A 20687-nucleotide genomic window follows, 5' to 3' on the forward strand; every position below is an offset into this window, starting at 1 on the left:
GAATGATTAAATGCATGCAGTTTGTTTATTTGAAAGAAAGCGTTAAGCTTGTCCCATTGAAAGAATGAGAATAACTCTATTCACTGAATGGACAAGTGCAGCCTCTTTCATTGAGTGAACCTACAAAGTTTTGTGCACGAGGAAAGTATGTTTGGTTTGTTGCATTGAAACAAGGAATACAGTTTGATTCAATGAATCAATGGTTATAGGATGATTGAATGATTCAATGCATGCAGTTTGTTTATTTGGAGGAAATCGTTAATCATGTCCCATTGAAAGAATGAGAATAACTCTCCTCACTGAATTGACAAGTGCAGCATCTTTCATTAAATGAAAGTATGCAGTTTGTTTCACTGTGCAAGGGAGTTAGGTTTGTTGCATTGAAACAATGAATACAGTCTGATTCAATGAATCAATGGTTGTAGTTTGATTGAATGCATGCAGTTTGTTTAATTGAACGAAAGCGTTAAGCTTGTCCCATTGAAAGAATGAGAATAACTCTACTCACTGAATTGACAAGTGCAGCCTCTTTCATTGAATGAAAGTATGCAGTTTGGTTCACTTTGTAAGGGAGATAGGTTTGTTCCATTGAAACAAGGAATACGGTTTGATTAATTGAAGCAATGATTTCACTTTGATTCAATGATTCAATGAATGCAGTTTGTTTCATTGAATGAAAGCCTTAGGATGGTCCCATTGAATGAAAGAGAATAGCTCTACTCATTGAATTGACAAGTGCAGCATTTTTCATTGAATGAACAGATGCAGTTTGTTTCACTATAAAAGGGAGGTAGGTTTGTTGCATTGATTCAATGAATAAGGTTTGATTCATTGAAGCAATGATTTCACTTTTATTCAATGATTCAATGAATGCAGTGTGTTTCCTTGAACGCAAGCGTTAAGCTTGTCCCACTGAATGAATGAGAGTAGCTCTACTCATTGATTTGACAAGTACAGACTCTTTTATTGAATGAAATTATCAGTTTGGTTCACTATGTAAGGGAGATAGGTTTGTTCCATTGAAAGAAGGAATACGGTTTGATTAATTGAAGCAACGATTTCACTTTGATTCAATGATTCAATGAATGCAGTTTGTTTCATTGAATAAAAGCGTGAAGCTTGTCCCACTGAATTAATGAAAGGAGCTCTACTCATTGAATTGACAAATGCAGCCTCTTTCATAGAATGAACCTATAAAGTTTTGTTGACGACATTAGTGAGTTTTGTTTTTTGCATTGAAACAAGGAATACAGTTTGATTCAATAAATCAATTGTTGTAGTTTGATTGAATGATTCAATGCATGCAGTTTGTATAATTCAATGAAAGCATAAATCTTGTCGCATTGAAAGAATGAGAATAACTCTACTCACTGAATTGACAAGTGTAGCCTCTTTCATTGAATGAACGTTTGCAGTTTGTTTCACTATGTAAGGGAGTTAGTTCCGTTGCATTGAAACAAGGAATACAGTTTGATTCAATGAATCAATGGTTATAGTTTAATTGAATAATTAAATGCATGCAGTTTGTTTATTTGAAAGAAAGCGTTAAGCTTGTCCCATTGAAAGAATGAGAATAACTCTACTCACTGAATTGACAAGTGTAGCCTCTTTCATTGAATGAAAGTATGCAGTTTGTTTCACTGTACAAGGGAGTTAGGTTTGTTGCATTGAAACAATGAATAGAGTTCGATTCAATGAATCAATGGTTGCAGTTTGATTGAATGGTTCAGTGCATGCAGTTTGTTTAATTGAACGAAAGCGTTAAGCTTGTCCCATTGAAAGAATGAGAATAACTCTACTCATTGAATTGACAAGTGCAGCATTTTTCATTGAATGAACATATGCAGTTTGTTTCACTGTACAAGGGAGGTAGGTTTGCTGCATTGATTCAATGAATAAGGTTTGATTCATTGAAGCAATGATTTCACTTTGATTCAATGATTCAATGAATGCAGTTTGTTTCGTTGAATGAAAGCGTTAAGCTTGTCACACTGAATGAATGAGAGTAGCTCTACTCATTGAATTGACAAGTGCAGCCTTTTTAAATGAATGAACCTACAAAGTTTTGTTCAGGAGAAAAGTACGTTTGGTTTGTTGCATTGAAACAAGGAATACAGTTTGATTCAATGAATCAATGTTTATAGTTTGATTGAATGATTAAATGCATGCAGTTTGTTTATTTGAAAGAAAGCGTTAAGCTTGTCCCATTGAAAGAATGAGAATATCTCTACTCACTAAATGGACAAGTGCAGCCTCTTTGATTGAATGAGAGTATGTCGTTTGTTTCACTGTACAAGGGAGTTAGGTTTGTTGCATTGAAACAATGAACACAGTTTGATTCAATGAACCAATGGTTGTAGTTTGATTGAATGCATGCAGTTTGTTTAATTGAACGAAAGCGTTAAGCTTGTTCCACTGAGAGTAGCTCTACTCATGCAATTGTCAAGTGCAGCCTTTTTCATGAATGAACCTATAAAGTTTTGATCACGATATAAGTATGTTTGGTTTGTTGCATTTTAACAATGAATACAGTTTGATTGAATGAATCATTGGTTGTACTTTGATTAAATGATTCAATGAATGCAGTTTGTTTCATTCAATGAAAGCATAAAGCTTGTCCCATTGAAAGAATGAGAATAACTCTACTCATTGATTTGACAAGTGAAGCACTTTTCATTGAATGAATATATGCAGTTTGTTTCACTGTACAAGGGAGGTAGGTTTGTTCCATTGAAAGAAGGAATACGGTTTGATTCATTGAAGCAATGATTTCACTTTGATTCAATGATTCAATGAATGCAGTTTGTTTAATTGAATGAAAGCGTTAAGCTTGTCCCACTGAATCAATGAGAGTAGCTCTACTCATTGAATTGACAAGTGTAGTCTTTTTAATGAATGAACCTACAAAGTTTTGTTCAGGTGAAAAGTACGTTTGGTTTGTTGCATTGAAACAAGGAATACAGTTTGATTCAATGAATCAATGGTTATAGTTTGATTGAATGATTCAATGCATGCAATTTGTTTATTTGAAAGAAACCGTTAAGCTTCTCCCATTGAAGAATGAGAATAACTCTACTCACTGAATTGACAAGTGCAGCCTCATTGATTGAATGAAAGTATGCAGTTTGGTTCACTATGTAAGGGAGATAGGTTTGTTCCATTGAAAGAAGGAATTCGGTTTGATAAATTGAAGCAATGATTTCACTTTGATTCAATGATTCAATGAATGCAGTTTGTTTCATTGAATGAAAGCATTAAGCTTGTCCCACTGAATGGATGAGAGTAGCTCTACTCATTGATTTGACAAGTGCAGCCTCTTTCATTGAATGAAATTATCAGTTTGTTTCACTCTGTAAGGGAGATAGGTTTGTTCCATTGAAAGAAGGAATACGGTTTGATTCATTGAAGCAATGATTTCACTTTGATTCAATGATTCAATGAATGCAGTGTGTTTCGTTGAAGGCAAGCGTTAAGCTTGTCCCACTGAATGAATGAGAGTAGCTCTACTCATTGATTTGACAAGTACAGACTCTTTCATTGAATGAAATTATCAGTTTGGTTCACTATGTAAGGGAGATAGGTTTGTTCCATTGAAAGAAGGAATACGGTTTGATTAATTGAAGCAATGATTTCACTTTGATTCAATGATTCAATGAATGCAGTTTGTTTCATTGAATAAAAGCGTGAAGCTTGTCCCACTGAATTAATGAAAGGAGCTCTACTCATTGAATTGACAAATGCAGCCTCTTTCATAGAATGAACCTATAAAGTTTTGTTGACGACATTAGTGAGTTTTGTTTTTTGCATTGAAACAAGGAATACAGTTTGATTCAATAAATCAATTGTTGTAGTTTGATTGAATGATTCAATGCATGCAGTTTGTATAATTCAATGAAAGCATAAATCTTGTCGCATTGAAAGAATGAGAATAACTCTCCTCACTGAATTGACAAGTGTAGCCTCTTTCATTGAATGAACGTTTGCAGTTGTTTCACTATGTAAGGGAGTTAGTTCCGTTGCACTGAAACAAGGAATACAGTTTGATTCAATGAATCAATCGTTATAGTTTGATTGAATGATTAAATGCATACAGTTTGTTTATTTGAAAGAAAGCGTTAAGCTTGTCCCATTGAAAGAATGAGAATAACTCTACTCACTGAATTGACAAGTGTAGCCTCTTTCATTGAATGAAAGTATGCAGTTTGTTTCACTGTACAAGGGAGTTCGGTTTGTTGCATTGAAACAATGAATAAGGTTTGATTCATTGAAGCAATGATTTCACTTTGATTAAATGATTCAATGAATGCAATTTGTTTCATTGAATGAAAGCATTAAGCTTGTCCCACTGAATGAATGAGAGTAGCTCTACTCATTGAATTGACAAGTGCAGCCTTTTTAATGAATGAATCTACAAAGTTTTGTTCAGGAGAAAAGTACGTTTGGTTTGTTGCATTGAAACAAGGAATACAGTTTGATTCAATGAATCAATGGTTATAGTTTGATTGAATGATTAAATGCATGCAGTTTGTTTATTTGAAAGAAAGCGTTAAGCTTGTCCCATTGAAAGAATGAGAATAACTCTATTCACTGAGTGGACAAGTGCAGCCTCTTTCATTGAATGAACCTACAAAGTTTTGTGCACGAGGAAAGTATGTTTGGTTTGTTGCATGGAAACAAGGAATACAGTTTGATTCAATGAATCAATGGTTATAGTTTGATTGAATGATTAAATGCATGCAGTTTGTTTATTTGAAAGAAAGCGTTAAGCTTGTCCCATTGAAAGAATGAGAATAACTCTATTCACTGAATTGACAAGTGCAGCCTCTTTCATTAAATGAAAGTATGCAGTTTGTTTCACTGTACAAGGGAGTTAGGTTTGTTGCATTGAAACAATGAATACAGTTTGATTCAATGAATCAATGGTTGCAGTTTGATTGAATGGTTCAGTGCATGCAGTTTGTTTAATTGAACGAAAGCGTTAAGCTTGTCCCATTGAAAGAATGAGAATAACTCTACTCATTGAATTGACAAGTGCAGCATTTTTCATTGAATGAACATATGCAGTTTGTTTCACTGTACAAGGGAGGTAGGTTTGTTGCATTGATCAATGAATCAGGTTTGATTCATTGAAGCAATGATTTCACTTTGATTCAATGATTCAATGAATGCAGTTTGTTTCGTTGAATGAAAGCGTTAAGCTTGTCCCACTGAATGAATGAGAGTAGCTCTACTCATTGAATTGACAAGTGCAGCCTTTTTAATGAATGAACCTACAAAGTTTTGTTCAGGAGAAAAGTACGTTTGGTTTGTTGCATTGAAACAAGGAATACAGTTTGATTCAATGAATCAATGTTTATAGTTTGATTGAATGATTAAATGCATGCAGTTTGTTTATTTGAAAGAAAGCGTTAAGCTTGTCCCATTGAAAGAATGAGAATATCTCTACTCACTAAATGGACAAGTGCAGCCTCTTTGATTGAATGAGAGTATGTCGTTTGTTTCACTGTACAAGGGAGTTAGGTTTGTTGCATTGAAACAATGAACACTGTTTGATTCAATGAACCAATGGTTGTAGTTTGATTGAATGCATGCAGTTTGTTTAATTGAACGAAAGCGTTAAGCTTGTTCCACTGAGAGTAGCTCTACTCATGCAATTGACAAGTGCAGCCTTTTTCATGAATGAACCTATAAAGTTTTGATCACGATATAAGTATGTTTGGTTTGTTGCATTGAAACAATGAATACAGTTTGATTCAATGAATCATTGGTTGTACTTTGATTAAATGATTCAATGAATGCAGTTTGTTTCATTCAATGAAAGCATAAAGCTTGTCCCATTGAAAGAATGAGAATAACTCTACTCATTGATTTGACAAGTGAAGCACTTTTCATTGAATGAATATATGCAGTTTGTTTCACTGTACAAGGGAGGTAGGTTTGTTCCATTGAAAGAAGGAATACGGTTTGATTCATTGAAGCAATGATTTCACTTTGATTCAATGATTCAATGAATGCAGTTTGTTTAATTGAATGAAAGCGTTAAGCTTGTCCCACTGAATCAATGAGAGTAGCTCTACTCATTGAATTGACAAGTGCAGTCTTTTTAATGAATGAACCTACAAAGTTTTGTTCAGGTGAAAAGTACGTTTGGTTTGTTGCATTGAAACAAGGAATACAGTTTGATTCAATGAATCAATGGTTATAGTTTGATTGAATGATTAAATGCATGCAGTTTATTTATTTGAAAGAAAGCGTTAAGCTTTTCCCATTGAAGAATGAGAATAACTCTACTCACTGAATTGACAAGTGCAGCCTCTTTGATTGAATGAAAGTATGCAGTTTGTTTCACTGTACAAGGGAGTTAGGTTTGTTGCATTGAAACAATGAATACAGTTTGATTCAATGAATCAATGGTTGCAGTTTGATTGAATGGTTCAGTGCATGCAGTTTGTTTAATTGAACGAAAGCGTTAAGCTTGTCCCATTGAAAGAATGAGAATAACTCTACTCATTGAATTGACAAGTGCAGCATTTTTCATTGAATGAACATATGCAGTTTGTTTCACTGTACAAGGGAGGTAGGTTTGTTGCATTGATCAATGAATCAGGTTTGATTCATTGAAGCAATGATTTCACTTTGATTCAATGATTCAATGAATGCAGTTTGTTTCGTTGAATGAAAGCGTTAAGCTTGTCCCACTGAATGAATGAGAGTAGCTCTACTCATTGAATTGACAAGTGCAGCCTTTTTAATGAATGAACCTACAAAGTTTTGTTCAGGAGAAAAGTACGTTTGGTTTGTTGCATTGAAACAAGGAATACAGTTTGATTCAATGAATCAATGTTTATAGTTTGATTGAATGATTAAATGCATGCAGTTTGTTTATTTGAAAGAAAGCGTTAAGCTTGTCCCATTGAAAGAATGAGAATATCTCTACTCACTAAATGGACAAGTGCAGCCTCTTTGATTGAATGAGAGTATGTCGTTTGTTTCACTGTACAAGGGAGTTAGGTTTGTTGCATTGAAACAATGAACACTGTTTGATTCAATGAACCAATGGTTGTAGTTTGATTGAATGCATGCAGTTTGTTTAATTGAACGAAAGCGTTAAGCTTGTTCCACTGAGAGTAGCTCTACTCATGCAATTGACAAGTGCAGCCTTTTTCATGAATGAACCTATAAAGTTTTGATCACGATATAAGTATGTTTGGTTTGTTGCATTGAAACAATGAATACAGTTTGATTCAATGAATCATTGGTTGTACTTTGATTAAATGATTCAATGAATGCAGTTTGTTTCATTCAATGAAAGCATAAAGCTTGTCCCATTGAAAGAATGAGAATAACTCTACTCATTGATTTGACAAGTGAAGCACTTTTCATTGAATGAATATATGCAGTTTGTTTCACTGTACAAGGGAGGTAGGTTTGTTCCATTGAAAGAAGGAATACGGTTTGATTCATTGAAGCAATGATTTCACTTTGATTCAATGATTCAATGAATGCAGTTTGTTTAATTGAATGAAAGCGTTAAGCTTGTCCCACTGAATCAATGAGAGTAGCTCTACTCATTGAATTGACAAGTGCAGCCTTTTTAATGAATGAACCTACAAAGTTTTGTTCAGGAGAAAAGTACGTTTGGTTTGTTGCATTGAAACAAGGAATACAGTTTGATTCAATGAATCAATGTTTATAGTTTGATTGAATGATTAAATGCATGCAGTTTGTTTATTTGAAAGAAAGCGTTAAGCTTGTCCCATTGAAAGAATGAGAATATCTCTACTCACTAAATGGACAAGTGCAGCCTCTTTGATTGAATGAGAGTATGTCGTTTGTTTCACTGTACAAGGGAGTTAGGTTTGTTGCATTGAAACAATGAACACTGTTTGATTCAATGAACCAATGGTTGTAGTTTGATTGAATGCATGCAGTTTGTTTAATTGAACGAAAGCGTTAAGCTTGTTCCACTGAGAGTAGCTCTACTCATGCAATTGACAAGTGCAGCCTTTTTCATGAATGAACCTATAAAGTTTTGATCACGATATAAGTATGTTTGGTTTGTTGCATTGAAACAATGAATACAGTTTGATTCAATGAATCATTGGTTGTACTTTGATTAAATGATTCAATGAATGCAGTTTGTTTCATTCAATGAAAGCATAAAGCTTGTCCCATTGAAAGAATGAGAATAACTCTACTCATTGATTTGACAAGTGAAGCACTTTTCATTGAATGAATATATGCAGTTTGTTTCACTGTACAAGGGAGGTAGGTTTGTTCCATTGAAAGAAGGAATACGGTTTGATTCATTGAAGCAATGATTTCACTTTGATTCAATGATTCAATGAATGCAGTTTGTTTAATTGAATGAAAGCGTTAAGCTTGTCCCACTGAATCAATGAGAGTAGCTCTACTCATTGAATTGACAAGTGCAGTCTTTTTAATGAATGAACCTACAAAGTTTTGTTCAGGTGAAAAGTACGTTTGGTTTGTTGCATTGAAACAAGGAATACAGTTTGATTCAATGAATCAATGGTTATAGTTTGATTGAATGATTAAATGCATGCAGTTTATTTATTTGAAAGAAAGCGTTAAGCTTTTCCCATTGAAGAATGAGAATAACTCTACTCACTGAATTGACAAGTGCAGCCTCTTTGATTGAATGAAAGTATGCAGTTTGTTTCACTGTACAAGGGAGTTAGGTTTGTTGCATTGAAACAATGAATACAGTTTGATTCAATGAATCAATGGTTGCAGTTTGATTGAATGGTTCAGTGCATGCAGTTTGTTTAATTGAACGAAAGCGTTAAGCTTGTCCCATTGAAAGAATGAGAATAACTCTACTCATTGAATTGACAAGTGCAGCATTTTTCATTGAATGAACATATGCAGTTTGTTTCACTGTACAAGGGAGGTAGGTTTGTTGCATTGATCAATGAATCAGGTTTGATTCATTGAAGCAATGATTTCACTTTGATTCAATGATTCAATGAATGCAGTTTGTTTCGTTGAATGAAAGCGTTAAGCTTGTCCCACTGAATGAATGAGAGTAGCTCTACTCATTGAATTGACAAGTGCAGCCTTTTTAATGAATGAACCTACAAAGTTTTGTTCAGGAGAAAAGTACGTTTGGTTTGTTGCATTGAAACAAGGAATACAGTTTGATTCAATGAATCAATGTTTATAGTTTGATTGAATGATTAAATGCATGCAGTTTGTTTATTTGAAAGAAAGCGTTAAGCTTGTCCCATTGAAAGAATGAGAATATCTCTACTCACTAAATGGACAAGTGCAGCCTCTTTGATTGAATGAGAGTATGTCGTTTGTTTCACTGTACAAGGGAGTTAGGTTTGTTGCATTGAAACAATGAACACTGTTTGATTCAATGAACCAATGGTTGTAGTTTGATTGAATGCATGCAGTTTGTTTAATTGAACGAAAGCGTTAAGCTTGTTCCACTGAGAGTAGCTCTACTCATGCAATTGACAAGTGCAGCCTTTTTCATGAATGAACCTATAAAGTTTTGATCACGATATAAGTATGTTTGGTTTGTTGCATTGAAACAATGAATACAGTTTGATTCAATGAATCATTGGTTGTACTTTGATTAAATGATTCAATGAATGCAGTTTGTTTCATTCAATGAAAGCATAAAGCTTGTCCCATTGAAAGAATGAGAATAACTCTACTCATTGATTTGACAAGTGAAGCACTTTTCATTGAATGAATATATGCAGTTTGTTTCACTGTACAAGGGAGGTAGGTTTGTTCCATTGAAAGAAGGAATACGGTTTGATTCATTGAAGCAATGATTTCACTTTGATTCAATGATTCAATGAATGCAGTTTGTTTAATTGAATGAAAGCGTTAAGCTTGTCCCACTGAATCAATGAGAGTAGCTCTACTCATTGAATTGACAAGTGCAGTCTTTTTAATGAATGAACCTACAAAGTTTTGTTCAGGTGAAAAGTACGTTTGGTTTGTTGCATTGAAACAAGGAATACAGTTTGATTCAATGAATCAATGGTTATAGTTTGATTGAATGATTAAATGCATGCAGTTTATTTATTTGAAAGAAAGCGTTAAGCTTTTCCCATTGAAGAATGAGAATAACTCTACTCACTGAATTGACAAGTGCAGCCTCTTTGATTGAATGAAAGTATGCAGTTTGTTTCACTGTACAAGGGAGTTAGGTTTGTTGCATTGAAACAATGAATACAGTTTGATTCAATGAATCAATGGTTGTAGTTTGATTGAATGCATGCAGTTTGTTTAATTGAACGAAAGCGTTAAGCTTGTCCCATTGAAAGAATGAGAATAACTCTACTCATTGAATTGACAAGTGCAGCCTTTTTCATGAATGAACCTATAAAGTTTTGTTCACGATAAAATTATGTTTGGTTTGTTGCATTGAACCAAGTAATATAGTTTGATTCAATGAATCAATGGTTGTAGTTTGATTGAATGATTCAATGCATGCAGTTTGTTTATTTGAAAGAAAGCGTTAAGCTTGTCCCATTGAAAGAATGAGAATAACGCTATTCACTGAATGGACAAGTGCACCCTCTTTGATTGAATGAAAGTATGCAGTTTGTTTCACTGTACAAGGGAGTTAGGTTTGTTGCATTGAAACAATGAATACAGTTTGATTCAATGAATCAATGGTTGTAGTTTGATTGAATGCATGCAGTTTGTTTAATTGAACGAAAGCGTTAAGATTGTCCCACTGAATGAATGAGAGTAGGTCTACTCATTGAATTGACAAGTGCAGCCTTTTTCATGAATGAACCTATAAAGTTTTGTTCAGGAGAAAATAATGTTTGGTTTGTTGCATTGAACCAAGTAATATAGTTTGATTCAATGAATCAATGGTTGTAGTTTGATTGAATGATTCAATGCATGCAGTTTGTTTATTTGGAGGAAATCGTTAATCATGTCCCATTGAAAGAATGAGAATAACTCTCCTCACTGAATTGACAAGTGCAGCATCTTTCATTAAATGAAAGTATGCAGTTTGTTTCACTGTGCAAGGGAGTTAGGTTTGTTGCATTGAAATAATGAATACAGTTTGATTCAATGAATCAATGGTTGTAGTTTGATTGAATGCATGCAGTTTGTTTAATTGAACGAAAGCGTTCAGCTTGTCCCATTGAAAGAATGAGAATAACTCTACTCACTGAATTGACAAGTGCAGCCTCTTTCATTGAATGAAAGTATGCAGTTTGGTTCACTTTGTAAGGGAGATAGGTTTGTTCCATTGAAAGAAGGAATACGGTTTGATTAATTGAAGCAATAATTTCACTTTGATTCAATGATTCAATGAATGCAGTTTCTTTCATTGAATGAAAGCCTTAGGCTCGTCCCATTGAATGAAAGAGAATAGCTCTACTCATTGAATTGACAAGTGCAGCATTTTTCAGTGAATGAACAGATGCAGTTTGTTTCACTATAAAAGGGAGGTAGGTTTGTTGCATTGATTCAATGAATAAGGTTTGATTCATTGAAGCAATGATTTCACTTTGATTAAATAATTCAATGAATGCAGTTTGTTTCATTGAATGAAAGCATTAAGCTTGTCCCACTGAATGAATGAGAGTAGCGCTACTCATTGATTTGACAAGTGCAGCCTTTTAAATGAATGAACCTACAAAGTTTTGTTCAGGAGAAAAGTACGTTTGGATTGTTGCATTGAAACAAGGAATACAGTTTGATTCAATGAATCAATGGTTATAGTTTGATTGAATGATTAAATGCATGCAGTTTGTTTATTTGAAAGAAAGCGTTAAGCTTGTCCCATTGAAAGAATGAGAATAACTCTCTTCACTGAATGGACAAGTGCAGCCTCTTTCATTGAATGAAAGTATGCAGTTTGGTTCACTATGTAAGGGAGTTAGTTTCGTTGCATTGAAACAAGGAATACAGTTTGATTCAATGAATCAATGGTTGTAGTTTGATTCAATGATTCAATGAATGCAGTTTGTTTCATTGAATGAAAGCATGTAGCCTGCCCCACTTGAATGAATGAGAGTAGCTCGTATCATTGAATTGACTAGTGCAGCCTTTTTAATGAATGAACCTACAAAGTTTTGTTCAGGAGAAAAGTACGTTTGGTTTGTTGCATTGAAACAAGGAATACAGTTTGATTCAATGAATCAATGGTTATAGTTTGATTGAATGATTAAATGCATGCAGTTTGTTTATTTGAAAGAAAGCGTTAAGCTTGTCCCATTGAAAGAATGAGAATAACTCTATTCACTGAATGGACAAGTGCAGCCTCTTTCATTGAGTGAACCTACAAAGTTTTGTGCACGAGGAAAGTATGTTTGGTTTGTTGCATTGAAACAAGGAATACAGTTTGATTCAATGAATCAATGGTTATAGGATGATTGAATGATTCAATGCATGCAGTTTGTTTATTTGGAGGAAATCGTTAATCATGTCCCATTGAAAGAATGAGAATAACTCTCCTCTCTGAATTGACAAGTGCAGCATCTTTCATTAAATGAAAGTATGCAGTTTGTTTCACTGTGCAAGGGAGTTAGGTTTGTTGCATTGAAACAATGAATACAGTTTGATTCAATGAATCAATGGTTGTAGTTTGATTGAATGCATGCAGTTTGTTTAATTGAACGAAAGCGTTAAGCTTGTCCCATTGAAAGAATGAGAATAACTCTACTCACCGAATTGACAAGTGCAGCCTCTTTCATTGAATGAAAGTATGCAGTTTGGTTCACTTTGTAAGGGAGATAGGTTTGTTCCATTGAAACAAGGAATACGGTTTGATTAATTGAAGCAATGATTTCACTTTGATTCAATGATTCAATGAATGCAGTTTGTTTCATTGAATGAAAGCCTTAGGATGGTCCCATTGAATGAAAGAGAATAGCTCTACTCATTGAATTGACAAGTGCAGCATTTTTCATTGAATGAACAGATGCAGTTTGTTTCACTATAAAAGGGAGGTAGGTTTGTTGCATTGATTCAATGAATAAGGTTTGATTCATTGAAGCAATGATTTCACTTTGATTCAATGATTCAATGAATGCAGTGTGTTTCCTTGAACGCAAGCGTTAAGCTTGTCCCACTGAATGAATGAGAGTAGCTCTACTCATTGATTTGACAAGTACAGACTCTTTTATTGAATGAAATTATCAGTTTGGTTCACTATGTAAGGGAGATAGGTTTGTTCCATTGAAAGAAGGAATACGGTTTGATTAATTGAAGCAACGATTTCACTTTGATTCAATGATTCAATGAATGCAGTTTGTTTCATTGAATAAAAGCGTGAAGCTTGTCCCACTGAATTAATGAAAGGAGCTCTACTCATTGAATTGACAAATGCAGCCTCTTTCATAGAATGAACCTATAAAGTTTTGTTGACGACATTAGTGAGTTTTGTTTTTTGCATTGAAACAAGGAATAGTTTGATTCAATAAATCAATTGTTGTAGTTTGATTGAATGATTCAATGCATGCAGTTTGTATAATTCAATGAAAGCATAAATCTTGTCGCATTGAAAGAATGAGAATAACTCTACTCACTGAATTGACAAGTGTAGCCTCTTTCATTGAATGAACGTTTGCAGTTTGTTTCACTATGTAAGGGAGTTAGTTCCGTTGCATTGAAACAAGGAATACAGTTTGATTCAATGAATCAATGGTTATAGTTTAATTGAATCATTAAATGCATGCAGTTTGTTTATTTGAAAGAAAGCGTTAAGCTTGTCCCATTGAAAGAATGAGAATAACTCTACTCACTGAATTGACAAGTGTAGCCTCTTTCATTGAATGAAAGTATGCAGTTTGTTTCACTGTACAAGGGAGTTAGGTTTGTTGCATTGAAACAATGAATAGAGTTTGATTCAATGAATCAATGGTTGCAGTTTGATTGAATGGTTCAGTGCATGCAGTTTGTTTAATTGAACGAAAGCGTTAAGCTTGTCCCATTGAAAGAATGAGAATAACTCTACTCATTGAATTGACAAGTGCAGCATTTTTCATTGAATGAACATATGCAGTTTGTTTCACTGTACAAGGGAGGTAGGTTTGTTGCATTGATTCAATGAATAAGGTTTGATTCATTGAAGCAATGATTTCACTTTGATTCAATGATTCAATGAATGCAGTTTGTTTCGTTGAATGAAAGCGTTAAGCTTGTCACACTGAATGAATGAGAGTAGCTCTACTCATTGAATTGACAAGTGCAGCCTTTTTAAATGAATGAACCTACAAAGTTTTGTTCAGGAGAAAAGTACGTTTGGTTTGTTGCATTGAAACAAGGAATACAGTTTGATTCAATGAATCAATGTTTATAGTTTGATTGAATGATTAAATGCATGCAGTTTGTTTATTTGAAAGAAAGCGTTAAGCTTGTCCCATTGAAAGAATGAGAATATCTCTACTCACTAAATGGACAAGTGCAGCCTCTTTGATTGAATGAGAGTATGTCGTTTGTTTCACTGTACAAGGGAGTTAGGTTTGTTGCATTGAAACAATGAACACTGTTTGATTCAATAAACCAATGGTTGTAGTTTGATTGAATGCATGCAGTTTGTTTAATTGAACGAAAGCGTTAAGCTTGTTCCACTGAGAGTAGCTCTACTCATGCAATTGTCAAGTGCAGCCTTTTTCATGAATGAACCTATAAAGTTTTGATCACGATATAAGTATGTTTGGTTTGTTGCATTTTAACAATGAATACAGTTTGATTGAATGAATCATTGGTTGTACTTTGATTAAATGATTCAATGAATGCAGTTTGTTTCATTCAATGAAAGCATAAAGCTTGTCCCATTGAAAGAATGAGAATAACTCTACTCATTGATTTGACAAGTGAAGCACTTTTCATTGAATGAATATATGCAGTTTGTTTCACTGTACAAGGGAGGTAGGTTTGTTCCATTGAAAGAAGGAATACGGTTTGATTCATTGAAGCAATGATTTCACTTTGATTCAATGATTCAATGAATGCAGTTTGTTTAATTGAATGAAAGCGTTAAGCTTGTCCCACTGAATCAATGATAGTAGCTCTACTCATTGAATTGACAAGTGTAGTCTTTTTAATGAATGAACCTACAAAGTTTTGTTCAGGTGAAAAGTACGTTTGGTTTGTTGCATTGAAACAAGGAATACAGTTTGATTCAATGAATCAATGGTTATAGTTTGATTGAATGATTCAATGCATGCAATTTGTTTATTTGAAAGAAACCGTTAAGCTTCTCCCATTGAAGAATGAGAATAACTCTACTCACTGAATTGACAAGTGCAGCCTCATTGATTGAATGAAAGTATGCAGTTTGGTTCACTATGTAAGGGAGATAGGTTTGTTCCATTGAAAGAAGGAATACGGTTTGATAAATTGAAGCAATGATTTCACTTTGATTCAATGATTCAATGAATGCAGTTTGTTTCATTGAATGAAAGCCTTAGGATGGTCCCATTGAATGAAAGAGAATAGCTCTACTCATTGAATTGACAAGTGCAGCATTTTTCATTGAATGAACAGATGCAGTTTGTTTCACTATAAAAGGGAGGTAGGTTTGTTGCATTGATTCAATGAATAAGGTTTGATTCATTGAAGCAATGATTTCACTTTGATTCAATGATTCAATGAATGCAGTGTGTTTCCTTGAACGCAAGCGTTAAGCTTGTCCCACTGAATGAATGAGAGTAGCTCTACTCATTGATTTGACAAGTACAGACTCTTTTATTGAATGAAATTATCAGTTTGGTTCACTATGTAAGGGAGATAGGTTTGTTCCATTGAAAGAAGGAATACGGTTTGATTAATTGAAGCAACGATTTCACTTTGATTCAATGATTCAATGAATGCAGTTTGTTTCATTGAATAAAAGCGTGAAGCTTGTCCCACTGAATTAATGAAAGGAGCTCTACTCATTGAATTGACAAATGCAGCCTCTTTCATAGAATGAACCTATAAAGTTTTGTTGACGACATTAGTGAGTTTTGTTTTTTGCATTGAAACAAGGAATAGTTTGATTCAATAAATCAATTGTTGTAGTTTGATTGAATGATTCAATGCATGCAGTTTGTATAATTCAATGAAAGCATAAATCTTGTCGCATTGAAAGAATGAGAATAACTCTACTCACTGAATTGACAAGTGTAGCCTCTTTCATTGAATGAACGTTTGCAGTTTGTTTCACTATGTAAGGGAGTTAGTTCCGTTGCATTGAAACAAGGAATACAGTTTGATTCAATGAATCAATGGTTATAGTTTAATTGAATCATTAAATGCATGCAGTTTGTTTATTTGAAAGAAAGCGTTAAGCTTGTCCCATTGAAAGAATGAGAATAACTCTACTCACTGAATTGACAAGTGTAGCCTCTTTCATTGAATGAAAGTATGCAGTTTGTTTCACTGTACAAGGGAGTTAGGTTTGTTGCATTGAAACAATGAATAGAGTTTGATTCAATGAATCAATGGTTGCAGTTTGATTGAATGGTTCAGTGCATGCAGTTTGTTTAATTGAACGAAAGCGTTAAGCTTGTCCCATTGAAAGAATGAGAATAACTCTACTCATTGAATTGACAAGTGCAGCATTTTTCATTGAATGAACATATGCAGTTTGTTTCACTGTACAAGGGAGGTAGGTTTGTTGCATTGATTCAATGAATAAGGTTTGATTCATTGAAGCAATGATTTCACTTTGATTCAATGATTCAATGAATGCAGTTTGTTTCGTTGAATGAAAGCGTTAAGCTTGTCACACTGAATGAATGAGAGTAGCTCTACTCATTGAATTGACAAGTGCAGCCTTTTTAAATGAATGAACCTACAAAGTTTTGTTCAGGAGAAAAGTACGTTTGGTTTGTTGCATTGAAACAAGGAATACAGTTTGATTCAATGAATCAATGTTTATAGTTTGATTGAATGATTAAATGCATGCAGTTTGTTTATTTGAAAGAAAGCGTTAAGCTTGTCCCATTGAAAGAATGAGAATATCTCTACTCACTAAATGGACAAGTGCAGCCTCTTTGATTGAATGAGAGTATGTCGTTTGTTTCACTGTACAAGGGAGTTAGGTTTGTTGCATTGAAACAATGAACACAGTTTGATTCAATGAACCAATGGTTGTAGTTTGATTGAATGCATGCAGTTTGTTTAATTGAACGAAAGCGTTAAGCTTGTTCCACTGAGAGTAGCTCTACTCATGCAATTGTCAAGTGCAGCCTTTTTCATGAATGAACCTATAAAGTTTTGATCACGATATAAGTATGTTTGGTTTGTTGCATTTTAACAATGAATACAGTTTGATTGAATGAATCATTGGTTGTACTTTGATTAAATGATTCAATGAATGCAGTTTGTTTCATTCAATGAAAGCATAAAGCTTGTCCCATTGAAAGAATGAGAATAACTCTACTCATTGATTTGACAAGTGAAGCACTTTTCATTGAATGAATATATGCAGTTTGTTTCACTGTACAAGGGAGGTAGGTTTGTTCCATTGAAAGAAGGAATACGGTTTGATTCATTGAAGCAATGATTTCACTTTGATTCAATGATTCAATGAATGCAGTTTGTTTAATTGAATGAAAGCGTTAAGCTTGTCCCACTGAATCAATGAGAGTAGCTCTACTCATTGAATTGACAAGTGTAGTCTTTTTAATGAATGAACCTACAAAGTTTTGTTCAGGTGAAAAGTACGTTTGGTTTGTTGCATTGAAACAAGGAATACAGTTTGATTCAATGAATCAATGGTTATAGTTTGATTGAATGATTCAATGCATGCAATTTGTTTATTTGAAAGAAACCGTTAAGCTTCTCCCATTGAAGAATGAGAATAACTCTACTCACTGAATTGACAAGTGCAGCCTCATTGATTGAATGAAAGTATGCAGTTTGGTTCACTATGTAAGGGAGATAGGTTTGTTCCATTGAAAGAAGGAATACGGTTTGATAAATTGAAGCAATGATTTCACTTTGATTCAATGATTCAATGAATGCAGTTTGTTTCATTGAATGAAAGCATTAAGCTTGTCCCACTGAATGGATGAGAGTAGCTCTACTCATTGATTTGACAAGTGCAGCCTCTTTCATTGAATGAAATTATCAGTTTGTTTCACTCTGTAAGGGAGATAGGTTTGTTCCATTGAAAGAAGGAATACGGTTTGATTCATTGAAGCAATGATTTCACTTTGATTCAATGATTCAATGAATGCAGTGTGTTTCGTTGAAGGCAAGCGTTAAGCTTGTCCCACTGAATGAATGAGAGTAGCTCTACTCATTGATTTGACAAGTACAGACTCTTTCATTGAATGAAATTATCAGTTTGGTTCACTATGTAAGGGAGATAGGTTTGTTCCATTGAAAGAAGGAATACGGTTTGATTAATTGAAGCAATGATTTCACTTTGATTCAATGATTCAATGAATGCAGTTTGTTTCATTGAATAAAAGCGTGAAGCTTGTCCCACTGAATTAATGAAAGGAGCTCTACTCATTGAATTGACAAATGCAGCCTCTTTCATAGAATGAACCTATAAAGTTTTGTTGACGACATTAGTGAGTTTTGTTTTTTGCATTGAAACAAGGAATACAGTTTGATTCAATAAATTAATTGTTGTAGTTTGATTGAATGATTCAATGCATGCAGTTTGTATAATTCAATGAAAGCATAAATCTTGTCCCATTGAAAGAATGAGAATAACTCTCCTCACTGAATTGACAAGTGTAGCCTCTTTCATTGAATGAACGTTTGCAGTTGTTTCACTATGTAAGGGAGTTAGTTCCGTTGCACTGAAACAAGGAATACAGTTTGATTCAATGAATCAATGGTTGCAGTTTGATTGAATGGTTAAATGCATGCAGTTTGTTTATTTGAAAGAAAGCGTTAAGCTTGTCCCATTGAAAGAATGAGAATAACTCTACTCACTGAATTGACAAGTGTAGCCTCTTTCATTGAATGAAAGTATGCAGTTTGTTTCACTGTACAAGGGAGTTCGGTTTGTTGCATTGAAACAATGAATAAGGTTTGATTCATTGAAGCAATGATTTCACTTTGATTAAATGATTCAATGAATGCAATTTGTTTCATTGAATGAAAGCATTAAGCTTGTCCCACTGAATGAATGAGAGTAGCTCTACTCATTGAATTGACAAGTGCAGCCTTTTTAATGAATGAATCTACAAAGTTTTGTTCAGGAGAAAAGTACGTTTGGTTTGTTGCATTGAAACAAGGAATACAGTATGATTCAATGAATCAATGGTTATAGTTTGATTGAATGATTAAATGCATGCAGTTTGTTTATTTGAAAGAAAGCGTTAAGCTTGTCCCATTGAAAGAATGAGAATAACTCTATTCACTGAATTGACAAGTGCAGCCTCTTTCATTAAATGAAAGTATGCAGTTTGTTTCACTGTACAAGGGAGTTAGGTTTGTTGCATTGAAACAATGAATACAGTTTGATTCAATGAATCAATGGTTGCAGTTTGATTGAATGGTTCAGTGCATGCAGTTTGTTTAATTGAACGAAAGCGTTAAGCTTGTCCCATTGAAAGAATGAGAATAACTCTACTCATTGAATTGACAAGTGCAGCATTTTTCATTGAATGAACATATGCAGTTTGTTTCACTGTACAAGGGAGGTAGGTTTGTTGCATTGATCAATGAATCAGGTTTGATTCATTGAAGCAATGATTTCACTTTGATTCAATGATTCAATGAATGGAGTTTGTTTCGTTGAATGAAAGCGTTAAGCTTGTCCCACTGAATGAATGAGAGTAGCTCTACACATTGAATTGACAAGTGCAGCCTTTTTAATGAATGAACCTACAAAGTTTTGTTCAGGAGAAAAGTACGTTTGGTTTGTTGCATTGAAACAAGGAATACAGTTTGATTCAATGAATCAATGTTTATAGTTTGATTGAATGATTAAATGCATGCAGTTTGTTTATTTGAAAGAAAGCGTTAAGCTTGTCCCATTGAAAGAATGAGAATATCTCTACTCACTAAATGGACAAGTGCAGCCTCTTTGATTGAATGAGAGTATGTCGTTTGTTTCACTGTACAAGGGAGTTAGGTTTGTTGCATTGAAACAATGAACACTGTTTGATTCAATGAACCAATGGTTGTAGTTTGATTGAATGCATGCAGTTTGTTTAATTGAACGAAAGCGTTAAGCTTGTTCCACTGAGAGTAGCTCTACTCATGCAATTGACAAGTGCAGCCTTTTTCATGAATGAACCTATAAAGTTTTGATCACGATATAAGTATGTTTGGTTTGTTGCATTGAAACAATGAATACAGTTTGATTCAATGAATCATTGGTTGTACTTTGATTAAATGATTCAATGAATGCAGTTTGTTTCATTCAATGAAAGCATAAAGCTTGTCCCATTGAAAGAATGAGAATAACTCTACTCATTGATTTGACAAGTGAAGCACTTTTCATTGAATGAATATATGCAGTTTGTTTCACTGTACAAGGGAGGTAGGTTTGTTCCATTGAAAGAAGGAATACGGTTTGATTCATTGAAGCAATGATTTCACTTTGATTCAATGATTCAATGAATGCAGTTTGTTTAATTGAATGAAAGCGTTAAGCTTGTCCCACTGAATCAATGAGAGTAGCTCTACTCATTGAATTGACAAGTGCAGTCTTTTTAATGAATGAACCTACAAAGTTTTGTTCAGGTGAAAAGTACGTTTGGTTTGTTGCATTG

This window comes from Chiloscyllium punctatum, chromosome 8, assembly GCF_047496795.1.
Source record: "Chiloscyllium punctatum isolate Juve2018m chromosome 8, sChiPun1.3, whole genome shotgun sequence".
In the NCBI taxonomy this organism is placed as follows: Eukaryota; Metazoa; Chordata; class Chondrichthyes; order Orectolobiformes; family Hemiscylliidae; genus Chiloscyllium; species Chiloscyllium punctatum.